The sequence below is a fragment of the Podarcis melisellensis genome, assembly GCF_964234715.1.
Source record: "Podarcis melisellensis genome assembly, chromosome: 6".
NCBI classification, from domain to species: Eukaryota; Metazoa; Chordata; class Lepidosauria; order Squamata; family Lacertidae; genus Podarcis; species Podarcis melisellensis.
In genome coordinates this window covers 6,564,867-6,571,330 of record NC_138538.1, presented here as the reverse complement: position 1 = coordinate 6,571,330, position 6,464 = coordinate 6,564,867, and positions in this window count along the sequence as shown.

Here is a 6,464-nt window from a genome sequence, read left to right as displayed (position 1 = left end):
TGGTTCTGGTGGAAGCTTCAGTCAGACCGATATGGGTGTAGCATAAGAATATTCTGAATTGCACAGGTGTAGGTGGTGGTTTTTGGCCAGAGAAGAGTCCCATGCAACTCAAATTCTTTCTCTATTCCCCCAAGTTGCATTTATTCCAGCTGGTGCCAGACCTCGGGAAGGCTTCTGTCATCTCTGATGTGGGAAAACTGAAGAGGGCTTGACCTCAGAGCTCTTGGAGAGGGGATAGGTAGGGTTGTTGAGGTGTTCCACTGAAAGCAGACCTCCCTGGTGCAAATCATGATTTTGCCCTTCCCGGAAACAACCCGGAAGTAAACTTCCAAATTTCCTGAGATCCCAGAAGTGTACAGGAGGCTTCCATGTGTTAGCAGCACAGGGGAAATCATAGTACGATGATGTGTTTGTCCTACAAAGATTCAGGAGGCCTTTGGCGGTGCAGATGTTTGTTGGAGCCCATCATATTCTGAGAGGTGTGAGGCTCTGGAACTGAGACCTGGTTTTCGAAAGGTGAAGGAAATGTTTGGCAGGTGGGAAACGGGGGTTCCACCTTATTCTTTTGGGAGCAGACTTGGATGGAGAAGGAAACTTTTCTGCCAGGCTACAGCACTCCGTGGCATAGTAGTCATGCCAGGATGAGGCCTTGAGCCTCTGAAGGCTGTTGCTTCCATGTCCTGCTTGTGAGCTTCCTAGAAGCATCTGGTTAAGAATGGAGGAAGCAGAAAGCTAGAACAGATGGACCGTTGGTTTCATCCAGCTGGTCTGTCCTCACTGTACATGCTAGAGCAGAATGGAGTAGCTCAGTCGTGCCTGTTGGAGGAAGACAGAGCATCTCCTCTCTCCAGCAATTCAACAGCAGAAGTAGGCTGAGTGAGTGAGATAGGACTATGGGATATGGGATGGGGTGGCCCGTCTCAGAGGCTGGGTTGCTTAGCAACAACCTCCAAGGAAGCCTAAAGCTTAAGGGTGTCACACACGCCTCTCAGATAGGGCTGTGCTTCCTTTTAATCATAAATGCAGAGTTTGAAGGGACCTAGTCCAACCTCCAAGCAACTAGGGCAGGTGGCCATCCAACCACTGCTTAAAGACTCCCAGAAGGAGTCCATTCCACCGTTGAACAGCTGTTGCCACCAGAAAGTTCTTCCTCCTGTTTAGTCAAAATCTCCTTGTAACATGAAGCCGTTGGTTCGGGTCCTATCCTCATAGGAGCAGGAGAAACCCAGCTTGCTCCATCTTCCATGCGGCAGCTCATTAGATATTTGAAGATGGCCATCATATCTCCTTGCGGTGTCCTCTTGCGGAGACAGGCGTCCCACCAGATTTGGTTTCTCCCATCATACCGTTGCAGTAACAGGAGAAGCTGTATCCACAAAAAGGGAGAGACGCTTCCTTGGTAGAAACTCCTTGCATGGAGTGAGATGGCTGCCCTTCTTGTTCTGTTCATGCAGTGTTTCCGAAAGTGAAAGCTTCACCTGAACTATGCCAGGTCCCAGTGGGCATCTGCCTGGGGCAATGCCACCTTGTGGACTCTTCCTCCCACTAGATGTGCAGCTGGTTTGGTGTCTTCTTCCATCAAAGATGGGACATCCTCCTTTTGTTCTCCCCCCCCCCCCATGATCTCAAAAGCTTATATTGTTTGATGCTGGGTGCCAAAATTGGAGCTTGTGTCACGACCACAGCCTGTTTGCCACGGCCTCTTCCGAAAGATGGGCGTGGATGTCTGTCGAAATCATGTTTTCATCAAGCCACAATATGCAATGATGTTGAGGCCTCTGTGTCGCCGCCACCCCACACCAATGTTGGAGTGCCAGTAAGACTTGAACTCCTTCTCAACTCTCTTTTATTTGCAGTTCTCTCGTTTCTGCCTGGTAACACCTGCACTTCGTGAAACTGGCCTTGGAGAGTCTTAAAAGGAGCAATTGGGTTTCCCTTTTCCCTCTTTCCACACAACACTCAGAGGGCACACGTTCACATCATGGCAGGCTTCACACACACAACAAACCCTTTTTTGACCTGTGGAACTCTCTTCCACCAGAAGTAATAAAGGCCAATTGTGTCAATTGAGGATTATTGTTTTTTTACAGGTGCGAGAAATGTGAGAATTGCAGCAAGTGACCTCAAGTAATTACAACAGTGTGAATAGGCTGAGTGTCTTTAATTCTGGAAAGGAAATGGCACTTTGCGAGAGAGTACTGTAGCTCTCTTAGGATACATCTTTCCTGATTCAGACTGGACAGATCAGTTCTGACTCTTGCATTGATATAGATGTAGTGACAACAAAATCTTTCTCTTGAGTGCCAGTTCCTACATACTGGTGTGTTCGTGGAATGCAGAGGTTTGCAGAAATGCAAAAAAGAATTCTTTTTTTTTTTAGGAAAAGAAATGAGGGACAACACCAAAACAGCTCAAGGAGGGCTGAGTATGCTCGATTGGACTGGAATGCTGTCTGTTGTAGCATGGGGAACTGAAAACAGTGAATGCAATTGAATATCCAGGAAGGAAGAATGGCTGGGTAGCTGGAACGCTAGACAGAAGGATTCCATACTGCAACATTTAATATATATATATATTTGGCAGATTCCTCTTACGCAGCATAATTTGTCTTCTACTGACAACAACCCTGTGATGTAGATCGTTCTTATTCCCATGTCATAAATTGAAAACTCAAAACAACGCGGCAAGTGCCTCATCGGCACCCAACTCTCTTAATGGGCGGCGACAGTCGTGCTGCTTCTGTGAGTCTTGTCCCTTTGGGTTAAGGAATATGGCTAGTGTTTGTGCTGTGCATTGAGTGGGAAAGCCAAGACGTGAAGTTGTGTCACAGTAACTATAGGGGAAAATAAAATTCCCCTGTGGGTGATGTTGGCTCAATATCTAGAGAATTTACCTTGGCAGGCATCTGCCAGATCCATGCAAAAAAAAATTTATGGCCCACCTGCCACACTGATTTTGGGGAACAGGCCACAAAATGTGGGGTTATGTTCCATGTTCTGGGGTGGCTGTACGTTATGCTGCTTTGAACATGGAGGTGGTGATTATCTGAGTGCTCCACCAAGGAACGAAGACACAACCACACACACATTGCTTCTTAATACTGTGTTGTGGTTGCCTAAAAGCAGCAGAAATGCGTCTGAGTTCCAGCACTTTTCTGACCAAAGCTTTTCCTGCAAACGTGGATCAGGTACGAGGTCTGTGGATATAAAGGATCTGGTTCGTGTATGAGAGAGAGAAATGTTTGGGGGAATGGTCAAGAGATCACCCTGCTAATTGTTCTTACTGGACAGATGTTGGGATGGGCAGATCAAAAGCTGGAGGAGAAAGGGTTACGTGGCCTCTCCCCACCCAACCTTCCAATTGGGCCATTTTCAATTTAAAAAGAAGCATATCACTCTAATGTAGTGCTAGACTATCCAGTGCTCAGGATGGAGCAGGTTTTGCCATAGGAAGTCTCCCTATGTGGTTTCTCCAATATTAATGATGGGTGTTATTCACTGGGGTGAATGGGCACTTTTCATAAAACAATCAGTCAATGGTATTCAGGCAGGACATGGGTCTACAATCTGCAATGTTTTACAACAAGTTCCAACTCCCCTTTCTTCTTGGACTCCCAAAATGTAAAGTTACTACAGTGGTACCTTGGGTTGAGTGCTTAATTCGTTCCGGAGGTCTGTACTTAACCTGAAACTGTTCTTAACCTGAAGCACCACTTTAGCTAATGAGGCCTGCTGCTGCTGCCGCACCTCCAGAGCACGATTTCTGCTCTCAACCTGAAGCAAAGTTCTTAACCTGAAGCACTATTTCTGGGTTAGCGGAGTCTGTAACCTGAAGCATATGTAACCTGAGGTACCACTGTCTATGAAACCCAATGAAATCTTCAGTTCTTAGTGAGGGTGGACACTTTCACAATTAGTATGTTGTTTAACAACTTTTCATAAGCCTACCCTGACTTTTAAAGGTAAAGGGACCCCTGACCATTAGGTCCAGTCGTGACTGACTTGGGTTGTGGCGCTCATCTCACTTTATTGGCCGAGGGAGCCGGCGTACAGCTTCCGGGTCATGTGGCCAGTATGACTAAGCCGCTTCTGGCGAACCAGAGCAGCGCAAGGAAACGCCGTTTACCTTCCTGCCAGAGCGGTACCTATTTATCTCCTTGCACTTTGACGTGCTTATGAACTGCAAGGTTGGCAGGAGCTGGGACTGAGCAACGGGAGTTTATCCCGTCACGGGGATTCAAACCCCCGTCCTTCTGATCGGCAAGTCCTAGGCTCTGTGGTTTAACCCACAGCGCCACCCGCGTCCCACCCTGACTTTTAGAGGAAAACAAAACAGAATTCTTAATTGGAAGATTTGCAATATAAGAAATGTTGCTCATCTGAGAGCCATCCTTCCTCCACCCTATAGTATTTGACACCAGAAGTCTGGATTGCCTGACGCTGAGAGGACGAATCTGATTTATGAGAGCAAGTATCAAAAGACCCTATGCCACACTCAAAGTAGTGGTAAATGCAATGCAAATGACAATGTGAAAGAACAGACAGAGGAAGTCTCAAGTACTGTTTTAAATGTGCCTTCTCGGACACAAGCATTTTGGGATCTTCGGTGTTCACTCAAGTATTGGGTGAATGGGTAAACGAGTCGTGCCTGGGGAATGGACAAAATATTGTCCCCAGCCTTTTAAAATCAAATGTGCTTCCTACACAGCTCTATAGGACCGTGGCGCAAAAGGCAGATGAAAACTTGAGATGCATCACAACAATTGGGGAAAATGGCTTCAAAAAGGGAACAAGCCTTCATTGCATGATAGATATTTGCAAGTTGGCTGAGTGGGATAAGTGCATTTTTTCGAGGTGAGAGAGACGGGCAAGAATTTTGAGGGAAGCTGCAAGGATTTTAATTTTTTTAACCTTAAGCAAAGCTTCCATATGCACTTTTGCACATCTCTGGGAAAGGACTCATACAAATTATTCCAGCTGTGATCTGGGCAAAGTTAGGTAATCCATGGAGCTGCATGTAACTGAGCCCTGTCAGTTCTGGCTGGGCGCTTAACAATGTCTCCCTCCTGGGATATTGATTTGGGTTTAAGAGACATTTATAGACTGCCCTTCATCCCAAAGGATCCCCAGATGGTGAACATACAAGATGGAACAGTCCACAGTGGTGCCTTGGTTCTCAAACTTAATCCATTCCGGAAGCCCATTCCAAAACCAAGGTGCGCTTTCCCATAGAAAGTAATGCAAAACAGATTAATCCGTTCCAGGCTTTTAAAAACAACCCCTAAAACAGCAATTTAACATGAATTTTACTACCTAACGAGACCATTGATCCATAAAATGAAAGCAATAATGTACAGTACTGTAAAACAAATAAGACAGTATTATAGATGATAAAAATTATCTTCCACACAGTCACGAGAACAACAGAAAAAAGCCTCATAAATGCAAAATAGCAAAAACAAAAGCGCCAAACTTAATCCATTCCGGAAGTCCATTTGACTTCCAAAATGTTTAAAAACCAAGGCGCAGCTTCTGATTAGTGCTGGCACCCTGGAAACGATAGCTGACAGCCGTTTGGCTTCCCAAAAACATTTAAAAACCCACACTTCCAGGTTTTTGGCATTTGGGAACCAAGGCGTTTGAAAACCAAGGTGCCACTGTACTTAAAACATCACATTAAGCAGGTAAAGTGGTTCAAGCACCCAAATATTCATGCCCGTTCACAGACCTTCAAACACACATGTGAAAATCTCTCCAAGTTGCCCGCGAGCCGGAAGCAGCCGCTTTTGTGGATTTTCACCAACGGGAGGATCTGCTGCAGAGAAAGCCCTATTGGATGACAATGACCTGGCTGCAACATCAGGTGCAGCCACCAATGAAAGCAAAGCAACAAGGCCCAGCCTGGCAAGTAATGGAGACTAGCTCCCAGTGAGTTCTTTGGTCCCGACTCCCAAGTTGTTAAAAGACAACACCTTGTAGCAAATGTCAGTGAGATCTGGCAGATAGCTACACCTGAGAGAGCCTTTTTCTCTTACAGGAAACGGATTCCAATTTAATTGTTGTTTAGTCGTGTCCACGAAACACGGATGGCGCTGTGGGTTAAACCACAGAGCCTAGGACTTGCCAATCAGAAGGTCAGCAGTTCAAATCCCCGTGATGGGGTGAGCTCCCGTTGCTTGGTCCCTGTTCCTGCCAACCTAGCAGTTTGAAAGCACGTCAAAGTGCAAGTAGATAAATAGGTACCGCTCCGGTGGGAAGGTAAACGGTGTTTCCGTGCGCTGCTCTGGTTCGCCAGAAGCGGCTTAGTCATGCTGGCCACATGACCTGGAAGCTGTACACCGGCTCCCTTGGCCAATAAAGCGAGATGAGCGCCACAACCCCATAGTTGGTCACGACTGGACCTAATGGTCAGGGGTCCCTTTACCTTTACCTAGTCGTGTCCAACTCTTTGTGACCCCATGGGCC